We start from the raw sequence: 21920 nt of genomic DNA, 5'->3' as shown, positions 1-21920 counted from the left end.
ATATATTAGGGGGTTTATAACATGTAAATTACAATGTTATGAGAACAATAGCATTAAGCATTCTTACAAGGTTCTTATACAATAGATCAAGTAGAATATTTAAAGACAGACTAAGATAAGTGAAAGATACATATTGAAAGATTTGGGCAATCACTGAAATGGGTTAAAAAAAGGGGATACAACTAATAAGTTACTAAAAAAGACAAAAATGGAATCATAAAAAAAAAATATTCAGGGCACCTGGGTGGAGCAGTTAAACATCCAACCCTTGGTTTCAGCTCAGGTCATGATCTCATGCATTGTGAGTTCAAGCCCTGTGTTGGGCTCCTCGCTCAGCAGGGAATCTGCTTCTCTCTCTCTCTGTCCCTCCCCTCTATGCTCAGGCTCTCTCTCTCTCTCAAATAAATAAATCCTTTAAAAAGAAAGTTTTAAAAAGTTTAAAAAACTAAAGAAAAAGAAAGTTAAAAAATAAAAAATAAAATACTCAATCCAGAAAGAAAAAGAAACAATAGGGCCAGGTATAATACCTATCCCAATAGCCAGACTATATAGCTAAAAAGGCTGAATTTTAGTATATGTATGCTAATTACACCTCACTAAACTGGTTTTACTTTTAATCAGAGAAAAAAATAACCAAGGAGTCTTTGTCCTGATAAAACACCATTTGGCACCACAACAGATGTAGAGGACTTAGTACTTATTTCACTAGTACGTATACAGAATTATTTTATATTTGGAAAGTACAGGCTGCCTCATGGACAGCAAAATTTCCATGAAGTGTGCAAATACAGATTCCCTTGCTAGTGATCAAAAGTTTATAAAGCAGTAAAGGTGGGATTCAATTTAAGCCCAGATTCATCAAACACTGAAGTCCACCCTAAACCCACTCTACTAAATCCAACAGGATTCTGTCTTTGCTGCTTATGAACTGAGTCACAAATGCAGTTCAAGAGCCAGCTCTTGATAAAGCAGTGTAGGGGTCTCACATGATTCTTTGTCCTGGTAATGGCACTGGGAATGCCTTTGTGATTAGCACTTTGCCAAACACAATGCGTCTGGCACACTGGTCATCCTAATGGGGTGCCCAGCTGTCAAATGAACAAACAAGACATGAGATTGGGAACAGACCAGTCAATGCAGGCACACGTGGGTGATTGTCGTCAGACCTTCACTGGTTGCTGGACAACTCGTGTCCCAGACACAAAGGGAGGTACCCTCCCCACCAGAAGTGGGCACTGATTTTCCAGCCTCCTGCATCCTCCCTCTTGTCTAACATGAGAAGAAAATGTTATCAGCAGACTGTCTATAAAGAGGAAGGTTTGAAAATGAGAAAGGAAACAAAGAAGCTAAATATTTCTTTTTATGAAAAATCTAACAGGTTATTTTGAAACTAACAAAAAACTTAAACAGAACTATTACTTTTAAAAGTCACTTTATGCAGATTATCGACAAACTGAGTCAAAAGACCTCACCTCCAATACTGAGAAGTGTGCAACACAGGCACATATTTTTATTATTATTTATGTAGTTTAAAAAAACAGAAAAGGATAATATTTTGAGTATTAATGCTGGACTTTTATCCTGTTCTTTTAATCCCTAATTTAATCATTTAAGCCCCAGAGGATTATGAATTTATGAAAGAAGTGATGAAGAAACTGGATGTATTCATAATTCACTTTACTAAAAGTATGAACCCCATGAACCTAAGTACTGAGTACTCGAAGTGCCATACTCTGGGGTGCAGAAACCTTGTCAACTGTGTCTCAGGTGCTTACAGTCCAGTTAAGGGAAGAGACAACTCCAACAAGTTGCCAAAGCAACAAGAACTAAATACAGGTTTAGAATTCATCCTGTGCGAACACAGAAGTAGGAATACTGCACTCCCTCTAGGGGTTTAGGAAACGCTTCACAAAGGAAAAGACATTAGAGTTGGTTCTTAGAAGGTGAGAGAGCAGGGGTTCGATGCACATAAACACGTGGCTAAAGAGAGACCTAGCCCTATTCAGGAGGAATGCAGACAGGGTTTTTAGAGAAAATGACCAATTCTAGAGTCTGGAAAAGTTGGTTCAGTCACATTGTCCTGAAATGCAACGGTATTCCTCATTTCAGTGATAGATATCCCACTAATGAGGAGAAAAAGAAGGCACAAAAGCCCTAAGTGATGACAAATCAAATGCAGAACAGAGTTAGAGCCCAGACCCTTGGGTTCACATGTGGTTGCTCCTCCGTAACATCTCTGCTAGAAAAGCTAATCAGAGCTATAAAGAGAAATTCAAAAGTCAAATCCATGATTTATGGGGGCAAATCTATAAACCTATAAACTTAAAAATTGAACAAAACAAGAGATGTAGACATTGCATTTTCTCTGCCAAAGGACAAGAGCTTCTATTGTGTACCACCCATTCTGCTGGCTTACATCATCTATTGGGTCACACAAGAGGGTGAGTAACACCCCTTACAGATGAGCAACCTCAGGGGTCTAAGTGGACATGTGATAATCAGCAAGAGGTGAGGCACACTGGAGATTGAAGAAGAAAGTACCTAACATGGTTACAAAAAATGAGAAGTGCACCTGATCAGCAGCTGCGGCCACCATGGACCCTCAGTCCATTTGACTGCTATGGGACACACTGCCAAATCGAGGTGACATCTGTTAGTAATACCCCAAAGAAATCCATACAACCATGATAAATTAAGAATCAGTCTGCTTTCTATATATGTTTTTCAATGCCTACAAGCAGACAACTGGATTTCAACTAGATTATGGGGTATAAAATGGGGCCATCAAGCAGACAACTGGATCTCAACTGGATTATGGGGTATAAAATGGGGCCAAAATTTAGGACTTATTCAGGGGAGTCACAGTTTTGTTCAAATTCACTCACATGGGAAATGGCCCGAGATCATGAATGAACAGTGTAGCACAAACTCATCCTGTTCTAGAAAAACAGCACTAAGGATAATTCCTGGTGCCACCTGAGTACAAGGGAGAAAATACTTTTTGTTTCTGGTCTGCTTATGAGGTCTTTAGGCTGTGAAGAGATCAAATGTCCTTGCTCAAACTCCTTTAGGAATTAAATTACCAGGGATCCCTGGGTGGCTCAGCGGTTTAGCACTTGCCTTCGGCTCAGGGTGTGATCCTGGAGTCCCGGGACTGAGTCCCACATTAGGCTCCCTGTGTGGAGCCTGCTTCTCCCTCTGCCTGTGTCTTTGCCCCTCTCTCTCTCTCTCTCTCTCTCTCTCTCTCTCAGTCTCTCATGAATAAATAAATAAAATCTTAAAAAAAAAAAGGAATTAAATTACCAGTTTTGCAGCAATGAGCACTTAAGAAACAAGACATCATTTCCTCCTTTATGATTATTTCCTGCATTTTATACCACCCTTTCTTTTCTTAGGGAAAGAAAATGCACACTTGTACACAAACACACATACACCATGGTCATAGGTTACTATAACTCTAAGCAGAGAAAAGGCATATCTTTGCCCTTTACATTTCAGTTCAGTGAGAAAAAGTGAGATGCGAAGACTGAAAAGGAAAGAATTTGAAATTTATATGATTTTCTACCAAAGAAATCTAAGACTATCTGACTTTTAAAAATCAGAATCAGGGGATCCCTGGGTGGCTCAACGGTTTGGCCCCTGACTTCAGCCCAGGGTGTGATCCTGGAGTCCTGGGATCAAGTCCCACAGTGGGCTTCCTACATGGAGCCTGCTTCTCCCTCTGCCTGTCTCTGCCTCTCTCTCTATGTCTCTCATGAATAAATAAATAAAAATATTTTTTAAAAATCAGATTCAGGGGATCCCTGGGTGGCGCAGCGGTTTGGCGCCTGCCTTTGGCCCAGGGCGCGATCCTGGAGACCCGGGATCGAATCCCACATCAGGCTCCCGGTGCATGGAGCCTGCTTCTCCCTCCGCCTGTATCTCTGCCTCTCTCTCTCTCTCTGTGACTATCATAAATAAATAAAAAAAAATTAAAAAAAAAAATTTAAAAAAAAAAAATTAAAAAAAAAATAAAAAATAAAAATCAGATTCAGAAAGCATTCAATAAAGTAGCCAATTACACAGAAAGTAACATTTTCAGCTATACAATTTCATATAATGTTCAACACACACTCACCATACAACCCAGTAATTCAACTCCTATGTATTTAACCAGCAGAAATGAAAATATATGCCCACAAAAGACCTTATGAATGTTCATATTCATAGCAGCTTCATTCATCAAAGCCAAGAAAAACCCAAACATCCACTCCCTGATGAGAGGATTTTTCCCCCCATGGTGAGCTATCCATAGAAAGAAGTACTATTTAGCAAATAAAAAGGAACAAACTACTGATACGTGCAACAATATGAATGAATCACAAAAGCATTATTCTAACTGAAAGAAACAGATCACCAAAGGCCACAAACTGTATGAGTCCATTACTATGGCATTCTGAAAACAGCAGTGCTCCAGTGATAGAAGGTGAATCCTTGGTCATGATGAGCTGGGAACGTGAACAGGACTGCCCGTGCTGGGATCTTCTGGAGCGATGATAATGTGCTATCAAGTGTGGTAGTGATTACGCAACTGCAAATATTTGTTAAATCCACTGAGCTGTGCATTTAAAATGGGTGGGATGTCACTGTTATGCAAACTATAGAAACGGGCAACTTTTTATACACCAACAGTAACTGCTTACAAAACACAATGAAAAAAGATCCCATTCGTAGTAGAATTTAAGAATACATTTAAGAAATATGTAAGATCTCATGAACAACTACAAAACTTTACTGAGCAACATAAGCAGGGCTTGTATAAATGGAGAATATACATCCCAGCTTGCTGGAAGACAAGACCCAAAATTGTACAGATGCCAAAATGCTCTGATCTAGAAAAATAAATGTATAAAAACAGAAGGACAGGGCAGCCGAGGTGTCTCAGCGGTTTAGCGCCACCTTCGGTCCAGGGCGTGATCCTGGAGACCTGGGATTGAGTCCCGTGTCGGGCTCCCTGCATGGAGCCTGCTTCTCCCTCTGCCTGTCTCTCTGTCTCTCATGAATAAATAAATAAAATCTTTTTTTTAAAAAAGAGAGAAACTAAAGAGAGAGAGAGAGAGAGAGAGAGAGAGAGAGAGAAACTTTAAAAAAAAACAGAAGGACAAAATTAGCCTAATTTTTAAAATTAATAAGCAAAAGACAAATATCTCGATTCACAGCCAACTCATAAAAGAAGAAACAATGACGGCAACACACACATGAAAAAAGGATTCAGCCTGCCTATTAATTCATGTGAGCAAAGACAATTACCAAGAAGAATGTCTATCACATTGCCATAACTTACGATACTATATTCCATCAAATGTGAGATGCCACTTATAAGATGCATCACTGCTTTTTGATCTATCAGGAAATGAGAGAAAGTACTGCCAGTGAAACTATGACACACATTAAACTGTATGATACAGCCCAATTTGAGAGATTTCTAGGAAATGTACACTCTAGCATCATGATATAGTAACACAAAACTGGAAACAATCTAAATTTCCAACATACACCCCTATAACACAATATTACTGTCATTTAAAATGATGATATAGATGTATATACACACAAGCAGCAGAAAGATGTTTATGATCTATTAGGTGAAAAAGGAGGTCATAAAACACTATGTTTAATATGACACCATTGTGTTAAGAGATCTTTATTGATACATACATCCGCATTGAAAAAGTCTAACACTGTATCAAAACATCCCAATGGCTACCTCTGGGTGGAGGTTTTTTTTTTTTAATCTTCCTTTTTGCTCCTCTGTCTTTTCTGAAAGTGAGATCATAAATATATTTCACTCTTGTGATAAAAAATAAAAATAAGGTGTCCACTCACTTTGTCACCTGTTTAAAACTAAATCTTTAAAAGGCACACATTTCTGGGGCACCAGGGTGGCTCAGGTGGCTAACTGTTCCAACTCTTGATTTCAGCTCAGGTCATGATCTCAGAGTTGTGAGATCAAGCCCCACACTGGGCTCTGGGCTGGGCATGGTGTTTGCCTGGGACCCTCTCTCTTCCTCTCCTTCTGCCCTTCCCCTCTCTTACTCATGCTCTCTCTCTCTCTCTCTCTCTCTCTCTCTCAAGTAAGGAAATAAATCTTTTTTTAAAAGACACACACTCCTTAAAGGGGCAATATTTACAAGGAGAAAAAATCTTAAAATAGTCTAAAAAGTCAGACAGGAAATGGTTAAAAAAATGATGGTCATTCATTCCAAGGAATATTATATTCTCCTTACAAATAAAAATAAGTAAAATATGGAAATGTATAGAAAATCAAGAGAAAATAGCAACAGAAAATGAAAGCACACCTTGACTGACATCAATTTTAATCAAGAAAAAATTATGGTCTGTCCCCAAGAATACGAAGTTATAGTCCTAAAAAAAGAGGCATCAGGTTTCACATAATTATTTGGTTTTACATTTTCATTGCTTATTCATATAAAATTAGTTTAACAGAGGTGATAAAAAAAAAAAATTTCCAGGGGCACCTGGGTGGCTTAGTGGTTGAGTGTCTGCCTTTGGCTCAGGTCGTGATCCTGGGGTCCTGGGAGGGTCCCACATAGGGCTCCCCGCAGGGAACCTACTTCTCCCTCCGCCTGTGTCTCTGCCTCTCTCTCTCTGTCTCTCATGAACAAAATCTTTTTTAAAAAAATACACTTTCCAGAACCACTCAGCATTCTATAAGTCACTAATATTACTGCCCAAAAACACTCCACATAGAAACACATGGTTCATAGATAGTAATCTGTTCCCCTCCTGTCTTCTCTAAACTGTTTACAAGTTTATTTTTTCAATAACCTGTTCTAGAAAGAAAATTTCAGGCAGAAATGTCTATATTGCAGGGAAATGTAGCAAAAAGTTTCCTTCATCTCTGTGTATCCTTTTCTCTATTTTCTGGTTAAGGAAAACATTTTCAAGTGCATAAAAACAAGGAACTAAAATTAGATAGACATGAACTGAACCTTGACTCACGGTAGGGAAAACGTTATTTTTAAACTAAGAAATATTTATAGGCCTGTGCTTTATGGAAAAGGAAGACAGGCGTGCTAATGTATGTCGATGGAATAGCCTTGGGTAGGGACAGGAGACCGGAGAAGAGAAAATACTTTCACTGCATGTTTATATTCCAGGAACCTTGGGCACTTCACATATTTTCTCTCATGGAATACGAATTAGGACCAATAATTATAGAATATTTGAGGACTCTATTCACTTAACATTAAAGAAAGTGTTGTCAACAGCTCATACCAGACCATGAAACCATCCCTGCCTCCTCCTAAAAACCGAGGATGTTCCCTAACCCTGAAAGAGTGGCTTTGCTCTAGACACTCTATCATCCCTGCAGGACAGCCAGTACTTTTTAGAGCTCCAGATGAAAATCATAAGGTTTTTTTTTAAAAAAGACACAGAAATGAAGTCTACGACACTTACCAGGTGATATTAAGAAATAAATCTTTCATGTTAAAACCACATTCATCTTGACATTCATAGCACCACTCAAAAACCTTCAAGAGTGCTTTACCTCCCACCGCATCAAGTCTTAATGTTTAAATGTCCTTTCATTCATTCACACCCATGAGGTCAACATGAGAGCAACTGCAGTGAGTCCCAGTCCAATGGGGGAGGAGGGCAGTTGTGTCTGCAGGGGTGGGTAGGAAAGGGCTGATGAAATGGAGGAAGAGGTGCGAGTCATTCCACTCCGGAGGCTGAGGAGAGGAAAGAGCTAAAGAGAAGTGGTGCTCTTTGAGCAAACTCAACTGATAGGTGTGTGCATTCTAGGGGGAAAGAATCATATGCAAGGGTAAGGAACTGGGACCATCGCAGAGACCTGGGAAGAGAAATGTAAAGGCTGACTGGGTTATATGATCCAATTTCACAAGTTTCTCCTAAGAACAAGCACCTAAATTTTCATTTTAAAAACACTGCATGTTGGGATGCCTGGGTGGCTCACTGGTTGTGTGTCTGCCTTTGACTCAGGGCATGATCCTGGAGTCCCCGGATGGAGTCCCACGTCAGGCTTCCTGCATGGAGTCTGCTTCTCCCTCTATGTCTCTGCCTCTCTCTCTCTGTGTCTTTCATGAATAAATAACTTTAAAGATTTTATTTATTTAATCATGAAAGACACAGAGAGAGAGAGGCACCACCACCCCCATCCTTTCTATATCAGAAGCCTGATTCTCTTTGGGGAATCTGCCTTCCACCTGCTCAAGTAGACCTCCCTGCCATCTACCTGGTCCCAATGGATGAGGCTGGGTAATTCCAGGCTGATAGGGCCTCATTCCCCTTGCCCATGACGGGTAAGGACATGGCACATAAGATACACAGGGGAGGAAGAGGCCCTCTTGTTCACTACATGTCATTGTGTCACCTGGAACGGCTGCAGCACCTCCTGCCATAACGGAAGTCATCTCCCACATGGCAAGAATGGCAGAGAGCAAAGGGCAGAAAGCACCTGGGTTCTTGAGAATGTCATCAAAACTCTGACAAGATCAACCCTGGAACTGATGTACTTCTTGTTATAGGAGATAATAAATTCCTTTTAAAAATTTTTTTTTATTTATTTATGAGAAACACAGAGACATAGGCAGAGGGAGAAGCAGGCTCCCTACTGGGAGCCAGATCCCAGGATCTGGCTACTCTATCCTAGATCCCAGGATCACGCCCTGAGCCGAAGGCAGACACTCAACTGCTGAGCCATCCAGGCATCCCAATAAATTCCTTTTTTTTTTTTTTAATAAATTCCTTTTTTTAAAGCTACTTTTAGCTTGGTCTTCATGAACTCTCACACTACTAATCTGAAGCCATCTTGGCTTTATTTGTAAGCATTTTTACATATGTCTGCATTCCTTATAAAACAGGGAGTTTTGGGATCCCTGGGTGGCGCAGCGGTTTGGCGCCTGCCTTTGGCCCGGGGCGCGATCCTGGAGACCCGGGATCGAATCCCACGTCGGGCTCCTGGTGCATGGAGCCTGCTTCTCCCTCTGCCTGTGTCTCTGCCTCTCTCTCTCTCACTGTGTGCCTATCATAAATAAATAAAATTTAAAAAAAAAAACAAAAAAAACAGGGAGTTTTCTGTCTTTGGTGAGGTTTTGTTTCGTATACTTGTTCTGCAACAACTCATCTTCTTTAAGGAAAGCACGAGGTAGGAACTTTGAAGGTGCTTTCACAGTTCAGGGAAGGTACTCAATCTGGTGGACATAAGTACTCCAGCCACTGGAAGATGTACTCACTCACTCTGATTTCCCCATGGCTAAATAAAATACCACACACTTTAAGATCCTTTGCTCAAATACTATACCCCTTAAGCAATCTTGTTACTATTAATTAGGCCCTCCCAGATAGCCTGATATCCTGAGGAAGTGCCCCAGGTGGTACATATGAACATTCTAGCCACTGGAAAAGCACATGTCCCCCAGAGTAAACACACTGGCACCTAGTTTATATACGTCAGTCCCATGATTCCCATGAACCAGTCCTCCGAAATGGAGTCCTCCGAACTCCAAATACTGAGCTGTAATTCACATGCCATACAATTCTAGCCACTGGAAAAGCACATGTCCCCCAGAGTAAACTAACACACTGGCACCTAGTTTATATATGTCAGTCCCATGATTCCCATGAACCAGTCCTCCGAAATGGAGTCCTCCGAACTCCAAATACTGAGCTGTAATTCACATGCCATACAATTCATCCATTTATAGCATACACTCAGTGATTTCTTAGGACATTTGCAGAGTTGTGCAACCATCACCACAGTCAATTTCAGAGCATTTTTATCACCTCAAAAAGAAACCCCAGACCCATTAGCACTCACTCTTCAGCCCTAGGCAACCACTAATTTACTTTGTATTGCTATGAATTGACCTGTTCTGAACACTTAAAACAGAGTTATTAAATATGTGGCCTTCTGTGACTGGCTTCTTTCACTTCAGTTTTCAAGGTTCACCCGGGTTGTAGCATGAATCAGTACTTCCTTCCTTTTTAAGGCTGAACAATATTCCACTGTACAGAGAGATCACATTTTGTTTATCTATTCAGCACTGGATGGACATTTGGGTTGTTTCCACCATTTTGTGTTTCGAGAGATGCTGCTATAAACGTTCAGGCAAACGTTTTTGTGTGGACCTATATTTTCCATTCTTTTGGATGTATACCTGGAGGTGAAACTGCTGGGTCACTCAAAAACTTTGCATTTAATGTTTCAAGGAGCCATCAGGCTTTTACCCACAGCCTGCAGGCACTCCACTTCATATTTCCACCAGCATGATAGGGAGAGTCTGGGAGATTTTTAGACAAGGACTACAGTTTGCTTGTCTTCCTATCCTCAATCTCTGGTAGGTAGGTACTCAACAATGTTGTTCAATAAATGTATGCTAGCAAAAGTGGCTTAAAAAAGAAAGCCAAGGGCGCCTGGGTGGCTCACCTGCCTTCAGCTCAAGGATGGTCCTGGATCAGCCATGCTACTCAGGCAAGGAGTCTGCTTCTCCCTCTGCCTCTCCCCGCTGCTTGTGTGCGTGCTCTCTCTCAAATAAATAAATAAAATCTGTAAAAAGAGAGCGAGCGAGAGAGAGAAAGCCAACAGCAGAGTCACAGGGCACATTCAAGGACCGGTTTCCTCCCTGATGGGCTCCTGACATACACACTATGCTCTACACACTATGCTCCTTTTGTCCCCTGGAGTAGCTACTCCGACTTATCCAGAATAGTTTTACTTACCTACCTACAGCCTTGAATAACATCCTAACAAAAGGCAAACGGTACCTGCTGGGACTCTACTCACCTGAGGGCTGCCTGATAGTTTTGGGAATCCTCCACTTGTGGCAATCATAATCCAGCTGTCCTATCGGATTTCCCAAACTGCCCTATGAGGAAGCCAATAAACCCAATTGGGGAGTATACCACTCCCCAGAGGGGAGGGCTGAAGTTGGCACCCATGAATATTTCCCACCCACCCCACCTCCTCTGCAAACACCAGAATGGAGCCTGGCTGACTTCCAAACTCATCCATCTAGCCACAGAGGGACACTGTCTTCCCTTTGCCCTAAAGGAGGAATACTGTTTTTCTGATTAGAAACTCAGTTTTTTCCTCTTCTATCCTAAAAAGTACTGACACTTGGTAACACTGACAAGTTTACATACTCTTTCTTGTTTTAACTACATAAAAACAAATAAAAATGAACTATGAACTGATGACCATGTTTGGGAGTTGAGCTTTCAGTGGACAATATTTTTTTAGAAAAACCTTCTATATTAAGGACACATTGTGGGAACACTGCTGACTGTGGACAGTATCCCACATCCCTGCGTTCTAAGGATAGCTAACAAGCGGAGTGTGTCTCAGACGGGCACAAGAGGCCCATGGGCTCACTCGACCCCACAGCAACCGGCGGGGAAGACTAATTTTACCACGCTGTATTTAGATAGTTTGAAATTCATTTGAACAAGAAAGTTCCTAGAGCTGTTTTGGGCTTTTTTTTTTTTTTTTTTTTTGGTCAATATTTAAATAGTACTGTTTTTTTAAAGCTTGCCCTAGATACCAACTGCTTATCTAACACACAATAGTAAAGTTGCCAAATCCAATGCCAGCTTGAAGGGGACAGCCAAAATCTATATGTTTATCAGTAAGAAAAGGTCTCTAAACATGTTATATCTACATTATAGTTTTATCTCAACCACAATATCATTGCAAGTTTCAAGATACATAATTCATGGTATTAGCTATTACCACGGAAGTTTTTGGAAACATTTAGCTGCTAGATGTGCCTTTTTACAGAGCTCTTCTTATAAGTTTCAAGTTTCCCATTTTAAAAAGCAGTAGAGGTTTGTCAAAAACATAAACATACAGTTACCATAAGTTCCAGCAATTCCACTCCTAGGCATATATGCAAAAGAATTTTAAAAATTGGGCAGCCCGGGTGGCTCAGCAGTTAAGTACCACCTTCAGCCCAGGTCATGATCCTGGAGACCCAGGATGGAGTCCCATGTCAGGCTCCCTGCGTGGAGCCTGCTTCTCCCTCTGCCTGTGTCTCTGCCTCTCTATCTCTCATGAATAAATAAATAAAATCTTTAAAAAAAAAAGAATTTTAAAAATTTACTCAAAAACAAAAAAAAAAATGTGTACATGAATGTTCAGAGCAGCACTATTCACAACAGTTGAAAGGTGCAAACGGCCCAAATGTCTATCACCTAATGAACAGATAAACAAAATGTGGCCTATCCATATAATGGAATGTTTTTCAGTCATAAAAAGGAATGAAGTCTCAGTATACACTGCAATGTAGATGAACATTAAAAACATGATGCTAAGTGAAAGACACCAGACACATTGTACGATTCATTCTTTTTTTTTTTTAATTTTTATTTATTTATGATAGTCACACAGATAGAGAGAGAGGCAGAGACACAGGCAGAGGGAGAAGCAGGCTCCATGCACCGGGAGCCCGACATGGGATTCGATCCCGGGTCTCCAGGATCGCGCCCTGGGCCAAAGGCAGGCGCCAAACCGCTGCGCCACCCAGGGATCCCTGTACAATTCATTCTTATGAAATATATAGCACAGGGAAATGCAGAGACAGAAAGAAGGTTAGTGGATGTCACGTGCTAGGAGGAAGGAGGGATGGGAAGTGACTGCTACTGGACACAGGGTTTTCTTTTTGGGGTGATGGAAATGTTTGGGTTTTTTTTTTTTTAGATTTTTTTTTAATTGTTTTAGAATCTGAGGTGATGGTTGTGCAACACTGAATGCATGAAATACCACCGAATTATTAACTTTAAAATGGTTAATTTTATGTTATATAAACTTCATGTCACTTTAAAAAATAGTGAACAGAGCATCAGGAAACTCTAGGATAACAGCAAGGGTGGGAGTGGGAGGGAAGTGGCAGATTATAAGGCTTTAGAAAGTTCTAGATAAAGCACAAGAAGCCCATCAGTGGACCAGTATCAGAAAAAGTTTATGAAAGCAGTCGGGACAGCACCACCAGGCCTGCATTTAGGCTGGGAGGCAAGTTAGCTTTCCATAAATACTGAGTCTCCTGTGCAAGGGCTTTTCAGACCATCTTACAAAGACTAACATAAGAAATGTTATCCCACCCCACCCCCAGAGTGTAGGCACTGGACAAGCGGCTAATGCTTCCCCGTGGAGAAATCTGAACTAAATATCTGACATGTGAATATACATTTTTTTTATCTACAGAAGGTGGGAAGGGGGAATTCAAGTGTTGTATTCATGGTCTTGAATCAGCCGTAATATTAACTCACATCTATTCCAAGAGATGAATGCACCTTTCATCCATCAGATATAAAATCACTCTTATCAGTGACACTGTTCTCACCCAGCTTTATTTTTCTGTGCACCCCACCATGTGCAGGACACTGTGTCCAGTTTTTTATCTACCAGTTTTTATGCTCTCCCTTACTGGGATCATGCTGTGCTTCATTCACAAGCACGGCCTGGGGGAGGCCAAAATCAGGGCTCCAAGAGACACAAAGGAAGGGCAGGTGAGTACCAAAGATGAGGTCTCTCTGGATATGAGGGAAGCCTGCAGCTGACTTCTTCCCTGAATGACAGGGGGGGTGCGGAGCTTCCTGCCACTAGCACCTGCTGGGCAAGAGGCTTCGCCATTATAGGACTCATGCTCCCACTGTGCCCCCTGCTTCTCATAGCTACTATGGGGTAACCTCTATTACATGGATTTCAATGCACATGAAAACAAGTTTGGGTGGGGTGGAAAGAAGGCAAAAATCAACATCTGCTACATACCTAGCATGTGCCAGGTGCTCTAATGTGCATGATCTCATTAATCTCAACCGAAAAACCCTTCAGGTCAGGCAATATGCTCCCCTGGAGAGAAAACCAATATGCAGACTGCCATTTATGAAGTAACCACATATTAATCACTTTAAAAATTAAGAGCTAACAATCTGTACTCCTAAGAATTGACTTTATTTTTATTTTATTTTAATTTTGATTTTTATAATTTTTTTTAATTTTTTATTTATTTATGATAGTCACACAGAGAGAGAGAGAGGCAGAGACACAGGCGGAGGGAGAAGCAGGCTCCATGCACCGGGAGCCTGATGTGGGACTCGATCCCAGGTCTCCAGGATCGCGCCCTGGGCCAAAGGCAGGCGCCAAACCGCTGCGCCACCCAGAGATCCCTAATTTTGATTTTTAAACACAGGGCTTAACTCACAACCCTGAGATCAAGACCTGAGTGGGGATCAAGAGCTGGACACTTAACTGTCTGAACTGCCCAGGCAACCCGAATCTACTTTAATTTTTAATCTAAAAGAACAGCCTTACAAAATTGGAGGGCCAATGCTTTAGCAAACCTGGCAGACATGGCCGCATAACCCGTGGAGTAGGGAGCAGAGCACAGACCTGGCTGGATACCCATCCGGCAGTCTGGCTCCCAGCAAGACTCTTCAGAAAGAACAAACCTCCCCAAAACAAGCAACAACAACTAACTAGCATTGCTGAATGCCAAACTACTATATTTCTGGGATGAGAATCCATGCACACCCTCAGTTTAAAAAAAAGAAGAAATGTAGCCTATTCTTCCTTGGCAGGTATATTAGACAACATGCAAAATCTCTATACAGTCATTCTTACCAGAGGCTTCTTGGGTAAGTCTGCAAAGTACTTTCCCAAAATTCTGGTAAATTTCAACATCAATACTTCCCTAATTAAACATTCACATTTTAGCTTTGTAATGTAACTAGTTATAGAGTTAATTGTTAATTAATTGTTAATTGTTAATTAACTCTAATTAATTCTTCATCCAATCTGTTATACCCATTTTCTAGTTCCACTTAGTCAAAAGAAATCTATGGTCTTGTGGAAACCATGCTCTATTTATGAAGACATAAATTTGATTCAAATTTCCCTTTCTCCTCCCCTTTAAGAAATATGCTAAAAATAACTGTCATAACATCTTACTCATCCTGAACTCAATACCTAGCAACTTATTCAGAATATAGCTGACAACCAAAAAATTGCACAGAGACCTAATTCTTAGTTCTCTTAATCAAACGATATCTACAGAGTTAATAAGCTTAGTTATTTGGGCTTCTTTATGGAAGAAAGTAAAAACCAGAAAAACAGAAGTTTTTCTGTTACAGAAAAACATACCAATAGCTATATAAACTGACAGCAAGAGAGCAAGCAGGAAAATTATTTTAAAATGTTAAGAAATGGAAAAACAGAGTAATCTTGGTTAATCTATAGTAAAGCAAATTCTTATTTTTATAGGAAAATTGCTGTTTCAGCAAAAGCTGAATGACAAGAATAAAAATAACTGAGTCATTGGGAAAATTAATTTATTTGATATATTTCATTTTTATGAAGTGTTATATACATTTCAGAAATGTAAAACCAAATGTTTAATCAGGTTAAAAGAGGAAAATGTCTGTTTGATTAAAGGAGAAAATCCTCAGCTCTTGGTAAATCCAGAAAGGCTTACGTTAATTGATATTTATATTTAACATACTAAATGAGGCTGCTTTCATATTCAACCATATGCTTCCTCTAAAGCTGTCTTTTAGGGATCTGGATAGGAGAAAAGAAAAGGATCAGAGAATTTAACATTTAATCAACCTAGATCAAGCACAGAAAAGAGGACAGCAGTTTAAAAAAAAAAAAAGATTATGTGAAACATTTTTATTAACATACAATTTGGTATCAATTCTCATTTAATCATGCCTTTTGGGAAATCACGTAAACAGCAGTGAAAACAAAGTGACTAAATTTTAATCAAGGTTTATTATTAAATAATAAGAAGGTTTGGTTTTTTTTTTTTTTTTTACACTTTCAACTTATTTTCAGTCAGCTTGACTGTCGATTTCAAACAAGAAGAGCTTTTCCATCAACTGGACAAATAAAATATGGTCTTTTTCCATCAATGGACAAATAAAATACGGTCTATCCATACAATAGACTATTATAGTATCATAAAAAGGGATGAAGTATTGACACATACTACAACATAGACGAACCTGGAAAACAGTATGCTGAGTGAAAGAAGCCAGACACAAAAGGCTGCATATTGTAGGACTCCATTCATATGAAATGTACAGAACAGGCCAATCTCTAGAGACAGAAAGTAGATTAGCGGTTGCCAGGAGCTGGAGGTTTTAGGGGAGATGAAGAATAACTGCTAATGATTATAGGGTTTCTTTTTAGGGTGATAAAAATGTTTTTAAATTGCTTATATTAATGGTTACAGAGATCTGTGAATAAACTAAGAATCACCAAATTAATGCTTTGAATGAATGAACTGTATGATATGCAAACTATATCTTCAAAAAAAGCTTTTATTAAAAAAGAAAAAAAGAAAAGAAAAAATCATCCACTCTGAGACTCTTGTTCACATTCCTTGTTCAGGAAAGTTCCACACACCATAGCAATGCTGCGGAAAGAAACAGAAACCTTAGTGCAAACTGGAATACCTCCAGGGGAGTATATGGAATTGGAAATTTAATAGCAACTAAATAAAGTAACATCATGACTGGAGCCACGAAACCAAACATTTCCATGTGAACGTCAGATGGCAGAGGGACAAAGATGGTATCTGAGAACCATCAGCTCTGAAAGTGTTCAGAATCACGGTTTTCTTTCAGGAGCCGAAAAGAACAGAGTTAATGAAGCTACTCTAGCTAAGAAATTCGCTGTGAAATGTGTGTCAGAGACAAAAACAGAAAATTTTTTGTTTGCATGGTAGTTCTAAGAGTTTTGACCTTCCTCAGTTACTTACACACTGAGTCAGTGCTTCAGTCCTAGAAACATGTGACTCCAACAGGCTGTGAATAACACTTTCTCTAAGGGGAGCTACAGTTTCACAAGGTGGGTCTTTGTTGGGGTGAAATTCTCTCTCAGGTCAGATGACACATGTAGCCAATGACAACACTGCCTTTGAGGACAAAGTAGAGTGTTTTTCCTTTGCCACTTTGTTTCACCAGCAATGGACATTACAACAAATATTATATTACTTTTCCTGAGCCGCTTTGCTGTTCTTAAGACAGGATAAGAAGACCATTCAAAATCTTTTATAAATCCTTTATAATTAAATCCAAGGATTTCCTTTTATCACTGTTGACCTCTAATTTCTAATTGCAAGGTCAAAGGTAGATGTTTTCCAGGTATATTAATTTTTGGACTACTAGAGTCACGCTAAATATACAGTAAATATATGACTCTGGTACATCAAGTATACAGTTGGCAGGTCCAGGAACTCACCATCCGGAGCAAGCAAGTCTTTTGTTAATGGAATAATCAGTACGAACATTATTAAATCCAGTATTTGCTCTGTTCTACTAGTGGAAAAATCTGCCAAAACAGTGAAATTAATTGTATTGGCAACTAACCTTCCAATCTTTCTCTAAAATAATGTTCAAACAGGAATTAAAGCATATTTTTTAAAAATTTAATCACATTTTCTCCAAGTCATTTCAAGAGCGTTTCTCAAACTTACAAATCAAGTGGGGTTCCTCTAATGATACTCTGCTTTAAGTCACAAATGTGATAAAAAAAAAAAAAAAACTATGTGTTATACTCTTATAATTCAATCTTATTCATTGATATGTAAAGCAAGTAAAGAATCCTATATAGAAAGTGAAGAATCACACACCTGCCCTGCAATTTAGGTTCTGTAAATCTGAGTTTCCATATGCTAGATGTGCCTAAATGAGGGCTCACAGTTTAAAGAGATGGATGAAGAAGAAACTACTTCTTCATATTAAGAACACATACTATTTTCCAATCATATGAGAAACTCTGCTGCTTTTAGAGAAGGGAGTGGGATCTATTCAAACTTTGTTTTACAAATAGGAAGAAACTGAGAAGCAGAAAGTGTTTCACTATAGCAGAGAAAACATCTTAAGATGAAAAGCTAATTCTCCAAATTTTAGACAGCTCATTCACAAAGCAAAAATTAACATTAATGACCATAAGCATTTTCTCATGGGGAAAAGAACTCATATATGAAGTTACAGAATACAATACAATCCACACTTTGAATATTAACACTTAACAGGGTAAAACTCACTGAACCATGTGCAATAGACTCTTTTACTTAAAATGTCAAAGCCTTAATGGTTTATTGTATTTTAATATCCCATATACAAGAAAATAAATCACATACGTATGGGTTTTCTTCCTCTCTACAAACTAACTGGCGAAAAGCTGAAGTTAATATTTCCCAAACAATTCAAACATGAATATAAATGATTCAAAAGCTGCTTTCAGTAGCACATTTTTCTGTGGAAGGAAAAAAAATGAATTTAATAGCATTACATAAAAATCCTGGAAATTATGCACAAAGACTATCCTGGAGCTTTGCCAAAAAAAGGATATGCTGGTTTTTCATGTGCATAAATGATAATCAAATAAGAATTATAAGGAACTACAGTATTATTAAAGATAAATACACTCCTTGAAATCTCCATTTTAAAAAGCTTAAAAATGACTGCCTAAACTAAGCCATTCAACTCCACATTTCCTGGGCCCTAAATAAACACTTGGGTTTCAGTGACCTGAGTTACTGCCCTACAGCCCAGCCCCCACTGCCTGGCAGCCTTCACTGGCAGCACCCTGGAGCCCTCAGTCCTGAGGCTGCTCGTTCTCCAGCACCCATGCCCTAGGTCACCAGGCACTGTGTGTTTGCAGCTCTCTCTCTCTCTCTCTCTGCCTCCTTCCCTGGGTCCTTGCAAGATCCTACCTATCTATTTAACCACTCAACCATTCCTTAAAAAACAATCATTGCCCTCCATCTACCTTCTGGTCTATTCTGTATGGATGTCCAGGGTGTCATTTCACATACAAGAGAGTGCCCACATGTAGAGTGTAAGTAGTTATAGTATATATTCATGCAATCATGCATTCATTTAATCACTGAAACAAATATCATTGAGCATCTACTATATGCCAGACTATGTTCCCAGCACTAGAAATACAGCAGAAAATAAAACATGGGAAAATCCCTGCTCTGGAGACACATTCTAGTGAGATGAAGAAAGATCCTAAACAAAAATAAATAAGTCAAATACACGTTATGCAAGATGGAAAGGGGAGCGGCAGGGCAGTCATTCCAGGAAGCATTATTCAGAACAAATTTCCCATGAAGGGAATTCCTGGAGTTGGGCCTTCTGGAACGTTCCACAGCTGTGCTGGAGGAGGGGGCTTCCCGGGCTGAGGGCACTCTTCAGTTTGCAAACAGTCTACATTTTGGTTTAGGATTCCTTTCATTTTATTTCTTTGTCTCCACTTATCCACATTCACAGGCACCTGTCCCTGGGCAGGCGTTAGTGGGAAGAGAGGACAAACAAATGCCTCATTGCTCTACAATTCTCAGTTGTAAGAATACAAATTAAAGCTTCCAAAGAACTTGAAGCAGCACAAACTGTTTCTTCTGCAGCGCTGTTTCTTCATATAAACATGCATATACTATTAATTTTCTTTTTTAAAAAGGAGAGAGGGGATCCCTGGGGGGCTCAGCGATTTAGCACCTGCCTTTGGTCCAGGGCGTGATCCTGAAGTCCTGGGACCAAGTCCCACATCAGGCTCCCTGAGCCTGCTTCTACCTCTGCCTGTGTCTCTGCCTCTCTCTCTCTCTCTCTCTCTCTCTGTGTGTGTGTGCGTGTGTGTGTGTGTGTGTGTGTGTGTGTCTCTCATGAATGAATAAATAAAATCTTTTTAAAAAATAAAAATAAAAAATAATAAAGGAGAGGGAAAACTAGCTCAGTCTCTTGGAATAAACTTATCAGACAAACAAAATTAATGAAATGTTAATACCTATTCTCATCTCCTTAAAAATATTACTAAATGTGTAAAAAAGCTATTAAAGACTACAGGGTTGTATGAAAGGAACTCAGGTGCAACCTGGGTGCTCCCATAGGCCCAAGATGGGACAGTTTAAGCATCAAAAAAAAAAAAAAAAAAGATCTTGGTAACAGAGTGAAATATATTAAATAAGCTAAAATCCAAGAATTTATATTGACTCTTGAAAGAAGCCATTGGTCACTTCTGGAAGAGGTTAAGAAACCAATTCAGCCTGGAAACCCTACAAGGGGCAGGCAGGGGGAGAGGGAGGTCCTGGGTACCTCCATCAGTTAAACGTCCCACCTTGGTTTCTGTTCAGGTCAGGATCTCAAGGTCCTGGGATTGATCCCCACTCCCAGTGCAGAGCCTGCTTAAGATTCTCTCTCTCCCTCCCACTGCTCCTCCCTCTAAATAAATAAAAAAAAAAATCCTATAATGGGAAAAAAGCAGGCAAATAAAATATAAACTCCTAAACATACATAGTTCCCATGATCCTAAGACTTCAGAACAGCTGAGATAACAATGTGCATCCATGCAAACACTCTGGGAGCTGGAAAAAGCTACACAAAGGTATAGTTATCTTTCTGCCATTGATGCTGCTAAAAAAAAATTGCTCCACTCTCACTAGCTAATGCATCTAATCCCTGTTGAGTGCCACTGGGTGCCAAGTACTTTTCTACGTACTTAACATCATTTTCTCCTTTAATCCTCACCACAATTCCACCAAGTGGGCACTAGTGTTTCCTAATACAGCCCCCTTGGATCTAAATACTGGCTTTACCACTATGTAGCCACCCTGTGTCACTTAATCTCTGTGCTTCAGTCCTCTCATCTATGAAATGGAAATGATAAGTCCCAGCCCCATTTGTAATATGATAAGTAAGTCTAGTGTATATTTGTTCAGGTGATAATTTGATTAATGTCTACTTCCCCTTCTAGGCTGCATGCTCCCAGAGTGCAGAGGGCTCTTTCTCCAGAACCTAGCCCAAGCTTCACAAATAATAGGAACTCATCTGATATTTATTGAATAAGTAAATGTATGAGTTTATAGTAGAAAATGGCAGAGCTGAATAACTGTTCTAGTTCAAACTTCAGCCAGTATCTCCAGAGTCACCAAGCTGAAGATTTCCCCATAATTCCTCAATTATCAAGGGCCACATCATCTTAAGTACCCCTAAATTCTGGGGACCAGAAGCAGCCCAAGAACAATACTGCCTGCACTCCCTGGGGTTTTCAGTAAATAAGTTGCCGAACTTGGCAGCTCCAGTTTAACCAGGGCAAGCTACACTCTTTTGTATTTTGAACACTTGCCCTTTTTATTTGAGAAACTGACACAATCACAGTCCCTGGTGTGTTTTGGGTTTCAGTACCGAATTATACAAGACTGCACCAGAGTGTAGGAAAAAAGAAACACCCTTGAGTACAGTACAAAATGTGACTCAGCCAGGCAGAAGAGTTGGTTATTATTAATCGAATAAATTGATCATGGGTGAGTCACTACACTAACAAGGGCTTTCCTTCCAGTCCTCTCACTCGATTCTCCCAATAACCCTCTGACAGAGGTACTGTCACTTCTGTAAATTGGAGAGTCCCTACATAGCTTGCCCAAGGCTCCCCAGTTCAGAAACTGCACAACTGAGGACTGAATGCAAATATATCAGAAACCAAAACCCATGCAACCATCCACTAAATTATATTGCCAAAAGGTAAGCCCTGGGGAAAAAAAATTAAGAAAAACAATGTTGATGGGTCTTCACTGTGAACTCTAAACACATCAACAAAAATTTGGCAGAGCCAGAAAGGACTTTAGAAAAAAATAAAGGTATGAACTAAAGTCACTTGGTGCTTGCACAGTAAATGCACCATGTCCATCATATGTCCAGTCTGAGAGGTTTCGTATACATGAGAGTGTGTGTTTGGGTAGCAGGTACAAAACCCTTAGGCTTCCTATCTTACAGCTTAGAGAAGCATTCCCAAAGTATTTCTGCAGACCCTCAGGGGTCCCAGAGACCTCTGCAGGGCATCCATCCATGGGGTCAAAAGTATTCTCATAACGCTAGCACATTATTTGTCC

General features: G+C 39.8%; 1 protein-coding gene across 2 annotated transcripts in view; it reads right to left on the bottom strand.

Annotated features, from left to right (window-relative positions):
• Positions 1-21920, bottom strand: part of ADCY9 (adenylate cyclase 9) — a 122327-nt gene that overhangs the window by 90331 nt on the left and 10076 nt on the right. The gene's annotated exons all lie outside the window — the stretch shown is intronic.

This window comes from Vulpes lagopus, chromosome 3 (assembly GCF_018345385.1).
Source record: "Vulpes lagopus strain Blue_001 chromosome 3, ASM1834538v1, whole genome shotgun sequence".
Taxonomy (NCBI): domain Eukaryota; kingdom Metazoa; phylum Chordata; class Mammalia; order Carnivora; family Canidae; genus Vulpes; species Vulpes lagopus.
The sequence above is the reverse complement of the archived record's forward strand: the minus strand, read 5'-3'. Positions and strand labels throughout refer to the sequence as shown.